Genomic DNA, 17,616 nt, shown 5'->3' with positions numbered 1-17,616 from the left:
GAGCTTCTTGACTGTGATTGTTTGCATCCATTCGGGAAAGTGGAGAGTATTCCATCACACTCTTGGCTCGTGCCTTGTTAGTAGTGGACAGGCTCTGGGGAGTCAGGAGGTGAGTTACTCACCGCAGAATTCCCAGTCTCTGACCTCTCATATCCGTGGCATGCAACTGGCTGATCCCGTTGAGTTGACCTCCAGAACGTTGAGGGCGGGGGCAATGTCATTGAATGTCAAGAGGAGGTGAATGAACACGTGAATGAAAGGTTAAATTGAGGCCCAGTCTGCCCTCTCAGGTGAATGTTCAAAGTCCCTTGAACAAAGTAGGGGAAATTCTCCTGGTCAACATTTATCAGTCAATCAACTTAACTAAAAAGTGATTATTGATAACTAGATCCCAAGCTGGATGGCGAAGTATGAAACCCAGACACAAACCTTTCTCTTGATAGTTTGTTTCTTGATAGAATGCAGCATTACATATGCCTGCCTCCTATCGACTAACTATCCCAGTTTCCCAAATGCCCCTCTGTATACCCTTTTAATAAACAAAAAATTAATAAAATAAATTAAGGAGAAGGAGTGACATCCCTGATGGGATATTGTACCAAAAAAAATTAAACGTTTCAAAGGAAACTTAACTAACAAAACCAAACTATTAATCCCGGGGGTGATGATGTATCCCAGCCCCTATGGTGCCCATGGGGCACAGAAGGCCTGGAGCATACTGGTGGACACAGTGTACTTCCTTTCCCTAACCCTAATCTGGCTGCGGTAGAGACAGTCATGTCAGTCTACCCCCTTGAACACCCGTTGCCTTCTGTTGGCCACCCTGGCCCAGGTCCTCCTTATATTCCTTTGGAGAAGTCAAATGAGCAAATAAAGGTGACAAGTTAACAAATTATCAAAACCTTTCTTCACATGTGATTGCGTCATTTAATCAAGAAATACTCTCCACCTCTTTATCTTTGATCTTAACAATACAATTGATGCACAGTAACAATTATCTCTCCTCTATTACTTATCTGCCGCATTTCTTACATTGTAACATGATCAAATTCATAAATTCTTCCCCCACTATTCAACTGCATCAGGCACCACTGCTCTATCCAATCCCGTCTTCACCCAAGGCCCCTCACCCAATACCGACACAGGCAGTGGCGTAGTGTCACTGGACTAGCAATCCAGACACCCGGGTTACTGCTCTCGGGTCCCCGGTTCGAATCCCACCGGAGCAGATGGTGAAATTTGAATTCAATAAAAATCTAGAATTAAAAGTCTTATGAAGAACTTTTGGATGTTCTGAGGTCATGACAAATGTTTTTTTTTTTAAATAAGTGTCAGTCTTTTTCTCAAGTCAAAACTGTCTTAAAGTAGAACATTTTTCGTGTTGACTTTCAGTTTCTTTTGTGCCAAGTTATTTATTTTTGTAAATATCAGCTTCCCCTGTTCTCTCAGTTGGGAGCGTGGAGTCATAGACATAGAATTTACAGTGCAGAAGGAGGCCATTCGGCCCATCGAGTCTGCACCGGCTCTTGGAAAGAGCATCCTACCCAAGGTCCACACTTCCACCCTATCCCCATAACCCAGTAACCCCACCCAACACCAAGGGCAAATTTTGGACACAAAGGGCAATTTATCACGGCCAATCCACCTAACCTGCACATCTTTGGACTGTGGGAGGAAACCGGAGCACCCGGAGGAAACCCACGCACACACGGGGAGGACGTGCAGACTCCGCACAGGCAGTGACCCAAGCCGGGAATCGAACCTGGGACCCTGGAGCTGTGAAGCAATTGTGCTATCCACTGTGCTACCGTGCTGCCCTACCTGCATGCATTGTGTAAAATCTGTCACCTGATAAACTGCAGGGTTCTTGTGGTCGATTTGCTTGCTGTCTGTGTGAAGCTTTAAAACAAAAGGACATAAGGACACGGGAGCAGGAGTAGGCCGGGTGGCCACTTGAGCCTGCTCTGCCATTCAGGAAGATCATAGCTGAACTTTGACCTCAAATCCACTGGCCTGCCAGACCTCAGCATCCCAACTCCCTTTGTCCCCAAAATTCGATCGATCGCGGGTGTGAATATCCTCACCGAATGGGCTTCTGGGGTGGAGATGTCCAAAGATTGACAACTTTCTGAGGGAAGACATTTCTCCTCGTCTCTGGAAAGTGACCGACCCTACCTTGTCCTGTGATTGACCTCGAGAGGCTACAGTCAGGGAATAATCTCATCAAACCAGTGTCAAACCCCCTCTTCTACATTTGAATGTGATCGTCCTTCATTTTTCTAAACTGCAGACAGTAGAGGCCCAATCTCCGGGTGGAGGTAAACCCTCAGATCCCAGGAATTAACCCAGTGAAGCCTCTTTGTACAACATCTAAAACAGGGTGTCTTGGCCTCGGGTATGCCGACCAGAGCTGTACACCGTGCCCTGGGTGTGGTCTCACCAAAGAGGTGGCACAGTGGTTAGCACTGCTGCCTCACGGCACCAGGGACCCGGGTTCGATTCCAGCCTTGGGTCACTGTCTGTGCGGAGTCTGCACGTTCTCCCCATGTGTGCGTGGGTTTCCTCCGGGTGCTTCGGTAGTGGGGAAGATGCTGGAATCTATCATCAAGGAAGAAATAGCGAGGCATCTGGATGGAAATTGTCCCATTGGACAGACGCAGCATGGGTTCATAAAGGGCAGGTCGTGCCTAACTAATTTAGTGGACTTTTTTGAGGACATTAACAGTGCGGTAGATAACGGGGAGCCAATGGATGTGGTATATCTGGATTTCCAGAAAGCCTTTGACAAGGTGCCACACAAAAGGTTGTTGCATAAGATAAAGATGCATGGCATTAAGGGGAAAGTAGGAGCATGGATAGAGGATTGGTTAATTAATAGAAAGCAAAGAGTGGGGATTAATGGGTGTTTCTCTGGTTGGCAATCAGTAGCTAGTGGTGTCCCTCAGGGATCAGTGTTGGGCCCACAACTGTTCACAATTTACATAGATGATTTGGAGTTGGGGACCAAGGGCAATGTGTCCAAGTTTGCAGACGACACTAAGATAAGTGGTAAAGCAAAAAGTGCAGAGGATACTGGAAGTCTGCAGAGGGATTTGGACAGGCTAAGTGAATGGGCTAGGGTCTGGCAGATGGAATAAAATGTTGACAAATGTGAGGTTATCCATTTTGGTAAGAATAACGGCAAAACGGATTATTATTTAAATGATAAAAAATTAAAACATGCTGCTGTGCAGAGGGATCTGGGTGTGCTAGTGCATGAGTCACAGAAAGTTGGTTTTCAGGTGCAACAGGTGATTAAAAAGGCAAATGGAATTTTGTCCTTCATTGCTAGAGGGATGGAGTTTAAGACTAGGGAGGTTCTGCTGCAATTGTATAAGGTGTTAGTGAGGCCACACCTGGAGTATTGTGTTCAGTTTTGGTCTCCTTACTTGAGAAAGGACGTACTGGCACTGGAGGGTGTGCAGAGGAGATTCACTAGGTTAATCCCAGAGCTGAAGGGGTTGGATTACGAGGAGAGGTTGAGTAGACTGGGACTGTACTCGTTGGAATTTAGAAGGATGAGGGGGGATCTTATAGAAACATATAAGATTATGAAGGGAATAGATAGGATAGATGCGGGCAGGTTGTTTCCACAGGCGGGTGAAAGCAGAACTAGGGGGCATAGCCTCAAAATAAGGGGAAGTAGATTTAGGACTGAGTTTAGGAGGAACTTCTTCACCCAAAGGGTTGTGAATCTATGGAATTCCTTGCCCAGTGAAGCAGTAGAGGCTCCTTCATTAAATGTTTTTAAGATAAAGATAGATAGTTTTTTGAAGAATAAAGGGATTAAGGGTTATGGTGTTCGGGCCGGAAAGTGGAGCTGAGTCCACAAAAGATCAGCCATAATCTCATTGAATGGCGGAGCAAGCTCGAGGGGCCAGATGGCCTACTCCTGCTCCTAGTTCTTATGTTCTTATGCTCTGGTTTCCTCCCACAGTCCAAAGATGTGCAGGGTTAAATCGATTGGCCATGAAAAATTACACCTTTGTGTCCAAAGGTGAGGTGGGGTTGCTGGGAAATGGACTTAAGTACAGTGCTCTTTCGAGGGTCGGTGCAGTCTTGATGGGCCGAATGGTCTCCTTCTGCACTGTAGGGATTCTCTCATAGCTTTGTCCAATCCTTTTTCTCTTTATTCATTCATGGGATATGGGCATTGCTAGCATGGTCATCATTTGTTGCCCATCACTGGAGCCTCAGTGAGCTCAGTGGGCCATTGATTACAGGTGAAAGGGTTGCCCCTTCCCCCCAATTGACTTCCATTTGAAAATTGGGGTGCATCCCAGTTGGGATCCAAAGAGGACTTACGGGAACATGATTTTTAAATTGTTCCTGCACACAATGTCGACCTCGCTGGTAATCGAAAGTCCAGCCCCTTATGTCCCCCTCACACCTCACTTACACACTTAACTTTGCATCATCGCAAACCTGAATATATTATGTTCAGTGTCTTTATCCCAGTCATGAGTATAGATTGTAAATATCTGAGATCCCAACACTGATCCTTGTGACACTCCACTAATAACAGTAACTAGTAGTTTGCCAAACTAATAATGACCCATTTATCCCTCCTGACCAGTAATCAATCCACCATCCACGCTGATATATTACCCCAACACCTTTAGTCTGGCAGCTTATCGAATGTCTTTTGGAAACCTAGTATAGTCAATCTACTGGCTCCCCTTGATCTTCCCTGCTAATTGTAAACTCCGTATCTCAAAACACAATGTCCGGAATTTTCCGGCTGTTCGCACCAGAGGGATCTTCCAGTCTTGCCGAAGGTGCATTCAACGGGAAACCCCATTGACAAACGGTGGGACACCGCAAAACATGCGGCAGGTTGCGTGGGAAATCCAGCCCAACAGCAATGACCTGCCGCGGGTTCCCCAACGGCAGAGGGTGCAAACAACGGGAACCCCCGCTGACAATGGCAGGACCGGGAGATCGCGCCGCTGGCTAATTGGACGTTGTCTCTGTCGCCACAAAAGACACCACGGAGGAAGTAGGAAATCCCTTCCAATGTTTTTTTATAAATTTTTCCAATTAAGGGGCAACTTTGCGCAGCCAATCCGCCTACCCAGCACATCTTTGGGTTGTGGGGGTGAGACCCACGCAGACACGGGGAGAATGTGCAAACTCCACACAGACAGTGACCCGGGGCCGGGGTCGAACCAGGGTCCTCGGCGCTGTGAGGCAGCAGTGCTAACCACTGTGCCGCCGTGCCCCCCCCCCCCCCCACACAATATTTTTAAACAGAAAGAGGAAGCACAAATTTAGACATGGTGGTCCAACACTTCGATCTTGTCTGAAAGAATAAAATGGTGGCTATCACACCAGCCTCCCAATACATCTGTCTCCACATAATCAATTTGACAATACAGCATTGGGCAGGATGCAGAAGAGATTTATCTTAGAATGGAATTTTCCACCGGTGGGATTTTCGCTCCCATCGAAGTCAATGGAGTTTTGAATGGCTCACCGTATTTCCCAGCCCCACCCCTTCCATTGGGGAGTCATAAAATCCAGCCCACAGGATGTGACACCACTTGATTTACCATGTGGCCTTTGAAAAAGCTCACCAACTGAACACACTCCTCTACACTTTACCCCTAACCAAGTAATCTTTTTCTTCTCCAAGTTTTTATCCAATTTATGTCCCCTTGTAATGGTTTGTTCCACCCGGGGAAAAAGTCTCTGACTGTCTACTCTATCTATTCCCCTGATCATCTTATAAACCTCTATCAAGTCGCCCCTCATCCTTCTCCGTTCTAATGAGAAAAGGCCTAACACCCTCAACCTTTCCTCGTAAGACCTACTCTCCATTCCAGGCAACATCCTGGTAAATCTTCTTTGCACCTTTTCCAAAGCTTCCACATCCTTCCTAAAATGAGGCGACCAGAACTGTACACAGTACTCCAAATGTGGCCTTCCCAAAGTTTTGTACAGCTGCATCATCACCTCACGGCTCTTAAATTCAATCCCTCTGTTAATGAACGCGAGCACACCATAGGCCTTCTTCACAGCTCTATCCACTTGAGTGGCAACTTTCAAAGATGTATGAACATAGACCCCAAGATCTCTCTGCTCCTCCACATTGCCAAGAACTCTACCGTTAACCCTGTATTCCGCATTCATATTTGTCCTTCCAAAATGGACAACCTCACACTTTTCAGGGTTAAACTCCATCTGCCACTTCTCAGCCCAGATCTGCATCCTATCTATGTCTCTTTGCAGCCGACAACAGCCCTCCTTACTATCCACAACTCCACCAATCTTCGTATCGTCTGCAAATTTACTGACCCACCCTTCAACTCCCTCATCCAAGTCATTAATGAAAATCACAAACAGCAGAGGACCCAGAACTGATCCCTGCGGTACGCCACTGGTAACTGGGATCCAGGCTGAATATTTGCCATCCGCCACCACTCTCTGACTTCTATCGGTTAGCCAGTTTGTTATCCAACTGGCCAAATTTCCCACTATCCCATGCCTCCTTACTTTCTGCATAAGCCTACCATGGGGAACTTTATCAAATGCCTTACTAAAATCCATGTACACTACATCCACTGCTTTACCTTCATCCACATGCTTGGTCACCTCCTCAAAGAATTCAATAAGATTTGTAAGGCAAGACCTACCCCTCACAAATCCGTGCTGACTATCCCTAATCCAGCAGTGTCTTTCCAGATGCTCAGAAATCCTATCCTTCAGTACCCTTTCCATTACTTTGCCTACCACTGAAGTAAGACTAACTGGCCTGTAATTCCCAGGGTTATCCCTAGTCCCTTTTTTGAACAGGGGCACGACATTCGCCACTCTCCAATCCCCTGGTACCACCCCTGTTGACAGTGAGGACGAAAAGATCATTGCCAAAAGCTCTGCAATTTCATCTCTTGCTTCCCATAGAATCCTTGGATATATCCCGTCAGGCCCGGGGGACTTGTCTATCCTCAAGTTTTTCAAAATGCCCAACACATCTTCCTTCCTAACAAGTATTTCCTCGAGCTTACCAATCTGTTTCACACTGTCCTCTCCAACAATATCGCCCCTCTCATTTGTAAATACAGAAGAAAAGTACTCGTTCAAGACCTGAGGATTAAAATAGAAGCAAACGAAAATATGGCCATTATTTGAAGCAAAGTTGGGCAGTCTGCCCCGGTGCTTGGGAACCAACTCACTAAAGGCCGGAAACCTCACCAACAGGGTGGGGGTATTCAATACTTAAAATCGACCCCAGAACATTAACTTCGAGCAGCAAGATTCATGCTGCTGTTACGTGATTCAAAGTGTTGCCCACAAAGACTATTTACTGTTTATCCCTTCTTATCTTGTAAAGGGAATTGAATCATAAATACCGCTTAAAATGCTAGCTTTCTGGTTTGCATGTCTATTGTGCAATCGCAAGAGTCTGTGTGGTCCCTTTGTAAAAGCAAAGGCGCAAGTCAGTGGTAACTCACACCTCTCGAGTCGGGAGGATGCGCATTTTAAAATCCCACTCCAGGGACTTTTTTTTAAACATGTCTTTAAACTTAGAGCACCCAGTTCTTTCCTTTTTCCAATTAAGGGGCAATTAGGCGTGGCCAATCCACCTATCCTGCACATCTTTGGGTTGTGGGGGCGAGACCCACGCAGACACGAGGAGAATGTGCAAACTCCACACAGACAGCGACACGGGGCAAGGATCCGACCCGGGTCCTCGGCGCCGTGAGGCAGCAGTGCTAACCACTGTGCCACCGTGCTGCCACTACTCCAGAGACTTGAACACTAAGTGCAGGTTGACACTCGCAAAGTGGAAATGAGGCAGTGCTGGAACTGTCTTTTGGAAGAGACCTTACACTGATACCCCATCTGCTCGCTCAGGTCGACATGAAACATCCCACAGCCACCATTTTGAAGAGGAGCTGGAGACTTCACCACTGTGTCCTGGGGCCAATGTTTGCCCATCAGCAGAATGTACTAAATCCAACGATCTGGTCATCAGCACCTTGAGGCTCATCTGGAGTCTGACCACATGTTTGTGGGTTTCCAAAATTATGACAGTGCTCTACATTTCAGAAATAGTCGCTTGTCAGTACAGAACGTGAATCTTGCTGACAAAAGAGACATGCTGTTGAAGCTTTTCATCTTGCACTCATCAGGACAGATTCACAAGAACATCTAATCTCAATGGGAACAACAATTTATACTGCAAGAAAAGAGGGTGCTGATTGGTTGGTAAGTCATGATGTGGAGATGCCGGCGTTGGACTGGGGTGAGCACAGTAAGAAGTCTTACAGCACCAGGTTAAAGTGCAACAGGTTTGTTTCGATGTCACTAGCTTTCGGAGCACTGCTCCTTCCTCAGGTGTCCTTAGCCCTGAAGAAGGAGCAGTGCTCCGAAAGCTAGTGACATCGAAACAAACCTGTTGGACTTTAACCTGGTGTTGTAAGACTTCTTACTGTGGTTGGTAAGTGGACTCTGATTGGTAGCGCCGTCACCAAGGAGAATGCACCAGGGAACATTTAACTACCAAACTCTTGTTTAAATACAATTTGTTTAAATTTAAATTGTTTAATTTAAACAAAAGCTTAGCAGTTCACTGCTCCCTGGTACATTCTCCATGCCAATGCCTCTACCAATCAGAGACCACTTGCCAACTAATCAGCATTCTCTTCCCATGCAATCTAAATTGTTGTTCCCGTCGAGATTTGGTATTCTTGTAAATCTGTCCTGATAAGTGCAAGATGGAAAGCTTCGACAGCATATCTCTTTTTTGAGCAGTACCCCAAAGTCCTTCACTGACAGTAGAGCATGATTTCAATGCAGGTCCTTCATCACTGGACAGAAAAACTCTTTGCACCCTTGAGGGCTAGAGATTTTTAAATTTCCTGCTACACATTACCCAGAGGATTTGCTCTCTCTTTCTTTAAGCATGCATTAGTAGTAATATGGTTAGGAATAAGTGCATCGTGATGTCTCACGAGCTCTGCCTTATCATGGCCACTTAGCTCAAAAATGTAGATTATCGCTAGCTTGCTCCCTAACAAGATGAGCTTCATTGCAAATCGAATTCAGAACAATGCAATCTATTTAAAGTGCTTTGCACCACCTTCATACAGGCCAAAGTGGCCTTGCCTCATGTAGCAATGAATGCTTTGGCCCATCCATTGACTTTGTCTACACTTCCCGCTGCCTTGGGAAAGCGGGCAGCATAATCAAAGACCCCTCCCACCCGGGTTATCCACTCTTCCAACTTCTTCCATCAGGCAGGAGATACAAAAGTCTGAGAACACGCACTAACAGGTTCAAAAACAGCCCCTTCCCCGCTGTTACCAGACTCCTGAATGACCCTCTTATGGGCTGAACTGATCTCTCCACACATCTTCTCTACTGAGTAGTACTGCACTCCGTATGTTTCACCTGATGCTGGTGTCTATGTATTTACACTGTGTATTTATGCATGTTCCATGTTATTCTTCATGTATGAAATGATCTGTCTGGACTGTACGCAGAACAACAGAATATAGAACACAGCAGAAGGAGGCCATTCGGTCCATCGAGTCTGCACCGACCCACTTCCACATTATCCCCGTAACCCAATAACCCCTTCTAACCCTTTTGGACACTGAGGGCAATTTAGCACGGCCAATCCACCTAACCTGCACGTCTTTGGACTGTGGGAGGAAACCGGAGCCCCCGGAGGAAAACCACTCAGGCACGGGGAGAACGCGCAGACTCCGCACAGACAGTGACCCAAGCCCGGAATCGGACCTGGGACCCTGGCGCTGCAAAGCCACAGTGCTAGCCACTATGCTACCGTGCTGCCCACGGTACTTTTCACCGTTGTTCGTTACACGTGACAATAAAACAAATTTAAGACGATACCTGCTTTGACCCTGAGGGAACACATTGTATCTGTTTTTAAAAATTAATTCTTATGATCTGGGCGTCGCTGGCCGGGCCAGCAAGTGTTGCCCATCCCTAATTGCCCTCGAACTGAGTAGTTTGCTCAGCCATTTAATAGTGGGGCAGTTAATATTCAACCAAATGTCTCCCTGGAGTCACATGTAGGCCAGACTGGGTAAAGACAACAGATTCCCTTCCCTGAAGGGCATTAATAAACCAAGTGGATTTTTACGACAATTGGCAATGGTTTCATGGTCATCATTAGACTTTTAATTCTAGATTTTTATTGAATTCAAATTTCACCATCTGTTGCGGTGGGATTCAAACCAGGGGCCCTAGAGCAGTAACCCAGGTGTCTGGATTACTAGTCTAGTGACAGCACCATTACGCCACTGCCTGTGTAGACATTGGGTGAGGGGCCTGTCATGATATGCACTCATACACATAATGAGATAGTGACAGACACCCAGTACAGCCAATCAACACACAGGACAGAACACAACCAATCACCAGGCTGAACACTAGAAGGTGGTCTCGCACTATAAAACACACAAGGCATCAAAACTCTGCCTCGTTCCACTGGTGACAACTGTAGTGACAGTCAGGGTGTATATCTCAGTTAGCACCTTCTACGCGTGGCTCAGAGCTCGTCTGGTCTAGTTAGTTATAGTAAGCACGCTTAGATTAGTAGAGTGTCAAACCCACAGCGAACTGTGTGCACTGCTTAACAAGTTCAATAAACCGTATTGAACGAACATCAAAGTTTGGAGTCTACTTTCCAGTACAACTGCATCCAGTTGCAGTCCGTGTTACCCCAGGGTGATTAACACGACAGGGCCTTGGGTGAAGATGTGATTGGATAGAGCAGTGGTGCCTGATGCAGTTGAATAGTTCATCATCACACAAATGTCTAGGGATCAAGCATGAAGGACTGTTTGAAATCTGTGGCCCCGGCAAGTCTCAGCGTCTTGTGTGGGATTAAGGGAAGTAAATTGGGGAAGAGAAAGCATAGATTTGTCCTAAATCACAGAATTGTTATGATGCAGAAGGAGGCCATTTGGCCCATCGTATAAGCACCAGTTCTCCAAATGAGCTTTATGACCTAGTGCCGCTCCCCTGCCTTTTCCCCATCCCCTTGCACATTGTTTTTATTCAAATAATCATCTAATAATCTTTTGTGTGCCTCGATTGAACCTGCCTCCACCACATGTCCAGGCGGAATATTCCAGTCCCCAAACCACTGGCTGTGTGAAAAAGTTTTTTCTCACATCACATTCGCTTTCTGCTATAAATCACTTTTAATCTGTGCCCTCTCGTTCTTGATCCTTTTACCAACGGGAACAGTTTCTCCCGATCTCCTCTGTCCAGCCCCCTCATGATTTTGAACATCTCAGTCAAATCTCCTCTTCGCCTTCTTCTCCCCAAGGAGAACAGCCCCATCCTCTCCAATCTATCCTCATAACTGAAATTTCTCATCCCTAGAAATATTGTTGTAAACCTCTTCTGCACTTTCTGCAATGTGTTCACATCCTTCCTATAGTGTGACACCCAGAACTGTGCACAGTATTCCAGCTGAGGTCTAACTTGTGTCTTGAATAAGTTCAGTATAACCTCCTTGCTCTTGTACCCTGTGCCCCTAATGATAAAGCCCAGAATACTCTCTGCTTTACTAACTGCTCTCTCCACCTGTCCTGATGCTTTACTCTCTGCTTTACTAACTGCTCTCTCCACCTCCAATGATCTCGGCACACAGACATCCGGGTCCCTCTGCTCCTCCGCCCCTTTAGTAATTTTACCCCTTATTTTATATTGTCTCTCCATGCTCTTCCCACCAAAATGCGTCGCCTCGCACTTCTCCACATTAAACTTCATCTGCCACCTATTTGCCCCCTCCACCAACTTGTCCCTGTCCTTTTGAAGTTCTCGAACTTTGTGATGAACTGACAAAGAACTGAAAACATAAGACATAGGAGCAGAATTAGGCCACTCGGCCCATCGAAAACATCGCTCCTCAAAATGGAAAGGAGGTCTCAGCATGCAAAGACCCCAAATAGTCAGAAACACGCCAATAATCAATGCACCTTTTGTGATCTACATTAACCAGGATTGATAACATTCAGTGGTGCCAGGTTTATGGTACTATTGATTCATATAATTTTCAAAAAATAATATACTCTGAATTGTAAAGCTCAGTGGCTTGTACTCTCACCTCTGAGTCAACAGGTCATGGGTTCAGATCCCACTCCAAAGACCTAGGGGGCGATTCAGGGGACTCAAGTTAAAGTCTGTTGAAAGGCGTGATTAGCGGGCTGTTTCTGGGCGGCTGCAGTGCCGAGAAGCACCCCGCTATCCACGCCACTTTGCCATTTTGTTTCGGCCTCGGGGAGATTCTCTCCACCGAGGCCGCACTTTGAGTGATTTCCTGCTGTCAAAGAACAAAGTACAGCACAGGAACAGGCCCTTCGGCCCTCCAAGTCTGTGCCGCCCCTCTACCCGTCTAAACTAAAATCTTCTGCACTTCCTGGGTCCGTATCCCCTATTCCCATCCTATTCATGTATTTGTCAAGATGCCCCTTAAACGTCACTATCGTCCCTGCTTCCACCACCTCCTCCGGTAGCGAGTTCCAGGTACCCACTACCCTCTGTGTAAAAAAACTTGCCTCTTACATCTACTCTAAACCTTGCCCCTCGCACCTTAAACCTATGCCCCTAGTAATTGACCCCTCTACCCTGGGAAAAAGCCTCTGATTATCCACTCTGTCTATGCCCCTGTCGAGGTTCCATTTCGTCCGGCAGCCCAAATCTTCCCACCCGTGCTTTCAGACCGCTCCCCCGCCCCCGTTCTTTTGACCCCCCACCCCTCACCCCCAAGCCTTGAGGCGGCCGCCAAGAAACCCCCACCATTTCCTGGCAAGGTCCAACCCGGCACCTGGGCACCCTGGCACGGCCAGCCTGGCACCTTGGCAGTGCCCTGGTGTCCTGACCGAGCCATTCCAGCCAGGGTCTCCAATGGCCTGGGAAACCCCCCCCCCTCCCCTCCCAAGGTGCCATGACAATCGTTCCACTTTTGTGTGGACTAGTTCTAAACAGTGCTCTCGCGAGGTCTCCTAGGCACAGCCTCGAGTCCCGGACGGCGGGTCAATCCAGCGTCTGGGTATTTATTTGAGCCATAAGGCTCATTTAAATATTCAGATCTGGATCTCTCCCTGCAAGGGTGCGATCCAGATCGTGTCAAGCAGGACAAGTCAGGTGACTCACAATCGGCCTGGCGACCAGCGCGGAGCCAATTTGGGGCTCGCACATAATTCACCTGCTGCGCCCGGATATGCGCTGGTTGCAACAGGGTCACTGAGCACGAATTCTGGGCCGACACTCCCAGTGCAGTACCGAGGGAGTGCTGCACTGTCACTGCCTTATGGATGCAATATTGAACCTGATGTCCTGAGTCAATTAAAACCATTGAAAGAGATAGATTATCTGGTCATTATGTCTGTGGAAGCTGTCTGCAGTCCTGCCACATCCAGTTGTGAATGATGGTGGACATTCAAGCAACTAGCCAGAGGAGAAGGTCCCAAAGATAACCCCATCCTCAATGATGGGGGAGCACACCACATCAGTGCAAAAGACAAGATTGAAGCACTTGCTACCATCTTCAGCCAGAAGTGGCAAATGGATCTCGATCTCCCCGGAGGTCACCGGCATCACAGGTGCCAGTCTTCAGCCAATACCATTCACTCCACGTGATATCAAGAAATGGCTGAAGGCACTGGATACTGCAAAGATTACCTGACAGCCTCCTAGCAACAGTACTGAAGACTTGAGCTCCAGACGTGGCCACACCCCGAGCCACGTTGTTCCAGTACAGCTACAACACTGTCATTTACCCAGCAATGTGTGAAATTGCCCAGGTTTGACCTGTCCACAGAAAGCAGGACAAATCCAACCTAGACAGTTCTTGCTCCATCAGTCTACTCCCGATCATCAATGACGTGATGGAAGGGCTCGTCAACAGTGCTCAGAAGCGACATTGGCACAGCCAGACCGTGACAGAGTGGAGAGCAGCCAGAGCTGGCACTATCCCCTCATGCCTTACTACATGAAACCAAGTCCAGCTCCAGTGAGCGATTCCCTGACTTAAGCCAGGTCGCAAATGCGGGCCAATGAGAGGGGCCCCCGACTATGCAATGGTCTTTCTTGCAAAAAGCACAGGAACATGATTCAGGAAAGATTTTAAAAGTAAAAACCAGTGGGGCTGGATACTCCGGACGCCGAAATCATGTTCGCCGATCAGCCGTAGAATCAAAGTTCCTGACCAAATTAGGGGTCGGCACCGCTTTCGCGATGCACCGCCCCGTCCAAAGCGGCGTACTCGGAGAGTACACCGTGCCATGTATCGACGGCCTCAGGACATTGCCTGAGGTCCGCCCCCACCGTGCTCCGTCCCCGACCGGCCGAGTTCCCGACGGCGTCGGTCGCGTGTGGCCTCATCCTTCGGGAACTCGGCATGGCAGCTGCAGACCGCCGCCGTGCGCACGCGCGGCCAAGGACCCGGCAATTCTCTGGGCCCTATCGGCAGCTCGAGCCGGGTGTTCTACGCCGTCGGCATGCTAGGCCCCAGCAAAACGGGGAAATCGGTGGCCGTTTGACATCATTTCTTCTGGCGTAAAACGCCACCATTCCCACACCGGCATGGGGGCATAGCCCCAGAATCGGAGACTCCAGCCCCACACGTTACTGGTCAAACCCGTGCAGGAGAAAGATGGGGTCCCTTTAACCAGTAAGAGTGTGAAGCCCTCGACCAGTTATGTTCATGTTTCTGGCGGTACTTTAGTCTGGTTTAAGGTTGAATTGACTGGATTCAGGTCTCGCTGCGCAACATTGGCCACACTCCGCCGGGTTGACGGGACGAGATCCTACCGCTTGTGGTCATTTGGGAAGGCTCTACGGATTGTACTTTATTCCTCAGCAAGTTCTGAAGGTTTATTTACAGCAACAAAAAAAACATTTGATTCACCAAGAGCCCGATGTGAGAACAACAATTAAACAAGTGAATGCTTCAGTCTGGTTTGTTCAAGTCATTTTTAGCAATTTAGTGATAGAGGGCAGGCTGGTCACTCCTGTTATTGGTTTTTTTTTTGCTGGGGTAAGTGCACTTCCAGCTAGAAATACTTAATAATCGAGATTTTTAAAAAGTGGATGGGATTATGGCTGTCAGATTCTGCTGGGTTGGGTGGAAGATTTTACATTTTGTGATTAAGCAAATGAGTTTGCAGCCTGTCTAACCGCTGCGATTTTAAGCGCACTTAGGAAGCAGTTTCCATGCCCCGCTGTGCCCAGAGTGGGACCCCTGTCTCTTTGGAACTTTGTGAATAAAATACTGATTTGTTTTTCTTTTCTCCTTTATTTGCGTTTCTCTATTGAAAGGCTTTTGTTTCATTGTCGTTTAGCCCCGAGGGGGTGGTGGGGGGGGGAAGAGGGTCTTGCAGTCACAGGAACCGACCCGGAGCTCGCATTAATCTTCTGTTGAACCGAGGCTGCTCGGGGAGTGAAGGGTGGCGGGGATCGAGCGAGAGTGGGGTTGGGGGGATAAAGAAAGGAGATAAAACTGACAGTTCTGCTGGAGCCGGCTCAATACCGGGGTCGCCGGATCGCTAAGAGAGGCCCGAAGGCTGTTCTACTTACACGTGGAGGGTTCCAATTCAGTCGGTCCGCTCAGATCTGACCATGCAGTATGTGTGTGGGTGAATATCTTCAGTCAGGCTTTCTGCCTGCTGTTTCCTCTCTTGTATAACATGCCCCGCCTGCCCGTGACTTGACCCTGCTGCTCAAGCAAAAAAAAAATAACAAAGCGAGAAACCACTTAGGGAATAAATCCTACGTTTCACGGATACTTTTTCCATCCGAAAGTTTCTGCCCAATTTTGTTTTGAGGGGAGTGTGGGAAATTAGGATGGAAACTGCGAAAAGCTCACCAAATCCAGGGGAAAAAAACCCATTCTTTTAGTTTCAGCTGAGGATTTGCCGTCTGGGCAGTTTTATTACCGCAGCGGACAGTGGGCTTGGCACCAAAACAAAGTGTCATTGGAAATAGGGTCGCCCAGGACTCCACTGGTTTGAAATGCAGAAATTGATTTGAACAAATCTGCAAGTTTGTACCGATTAGGAAAATTGAACAGGTTTGCTGCTGTTCTCTCCAAAAGACAGAGATCATTAAAATTATGAAGAGGTGGGTGAGGCGTTCATGGAGAAAATGTTTCCACCTGTGCGGAAACCTTAGAATCACAGAATTTACAGTGCAGAAGGAGGCTATTCGGCCCATCAAGTCTACACCAGCCCCTGAAAGAGCACCCCACTTCAGCCCACACCTCCACTCCATCCGCATAACCCAGCAACCTCACCCAACTTTTGGACACTAAGGGCAATTTATCATGGCCAATCCACCTAACCCGCACATCTTTGGACTGTGGGAGGAAACCGGAGCAGCCGGAGGAAACCCACGCAGACACACCCCGGCCGGGAGTCTCCGACCGGGACCCCCCCCGGCGATTCTCCGGGCCTCGACGGGCCGAGTGCCCGCCAAGTTCGGCCGAGTCCCGCCGGCGAGGGTTACTCAGGTCCCACACGGCGGAACCTGGAAGGTGTGCCTGCAGGGGCGTCCTGGAAGGGGGGGGGGGGCAAGGGGATCCAACCCCAGGGGGGGGGCCTCCACGGTGGCCCGGCCTGCGATCGGGGCCTGCCGATCGGCGTGCTGGTTCTGTGGGGGCTTATGTTCCTCCATGTCGGGCCCCTGTAGGGCTCCACCATATTGCCCGGGGGCCAGCGCGGAGATGGGAACTCGCACGCATGCATGGAATCACGCTGGCCGTGTTGCGCATGCCTGGAATCACGCTGGCCGTGTCGTGCATGCGCGGAATCACGCCGGCCGTGTCGCGCATGCCTGGAATCACGCTGGCCGTGTCGTGCATGCGCGGAATCACGCTGGCCGTGTCGTGCATGCGCGGAATCACGCCGGCCGTACCGCGCATGCGTGGAATCACGCCGGCCGTGTCGCGCATGCCTGGAATCACGCCGGCCGTGTCGCGCATGCCTGGAATCACGCTGGCCGTGCCGCGCATGCGTGGAATCACGCTGGCCGTGTCGTGCATGCGTGGAATCACGCCGACCCTCCGCGCATGCGCGGAATCACGCCGGCCGTGCCGCGCATGCGTGGAATCACGCTGGCCGTGTCGTGCATGCGCGGAATCACGCCGGCCGTACCGCGCGTGCGTGGAATCACGCCGGCCGTGTCGCGCATGCGTGGAATCACGCCGGCCGTGCCGCGCATGCGTGGAATCACGCCGGCCGTGCCGCGCATGCGTGGAATCACGCCGACCCTCCGCGCATGCGCGGAATCACGCCGGCCGTACCGCGCATGCGTGGAATCACGCCGACCCTCCGCGCATGCGTGGAATCACGCCGGCCGTGCCGTGCATGCGTGGAATCACGCCGGCCGTACTGCGCATGCGTGGAATCACGCTGGCCATGCCGCGCATGCGCGGAATCACGCCGGCCCTCCGCGCATGCGCGGAATCACGCCGGCCGTGCCGCGCATGCGTGGAATCACGCCGGCCGTGCCGCGCATGCGTGGAATCACGCCGACCCTCCGCGCATGCGCGGAATCACGCCGGCCGTACCGCGCATGCGTGGAATCACGCCG

At 49.2% G+C, this 17,616-nt stretch overlaps 1 protein-coding gene across 1 annotated transcript in view; it reads right to left on the bottom strand.

The window, feature by feature from the left end:
- Nucleotides 1-15,733, bottom strand: part of LOC140427164 (small integral membrane protein 3-like) — a 44,242-nt gene extending 28,509 nt beyond the window's left edge. The window contains exon 1 of the mRNA XM_072512731.1: nt 15,604-15,733. The gene's annotated coding sequence lies outside the window, so the exon portion shown is untranslated. The remainder of the gene's footprint in view (nt 1-15,603) is intronic.
- Nucleotides 15,734-17,616: the final 1,883 nt, after the last annotated feature.

The sequence above is a fragment of the Scyliorhinus torazame genome, chromosome 7, assembly GCF_047496885.1.
Source record: "Scyliorhinus torazame isolate Kashiwa2021f chromosome 7, sScyTor2.1, whole genome shotgun sequence".
In the NCBI taxonomy this organism is placed as follows: Eukaryota; Metazoa; Chordata; class Chondrichthyes; order Carcharhiniformes; family Scyliorhinidae; genus Scyliorhinus; species Scyliorhinus torazame.
The sequence above is the reverse complement of the archived record's forward strand: the minus strand, read 5'-3'. Positions and strand labels throughout refer to the sequence as shown.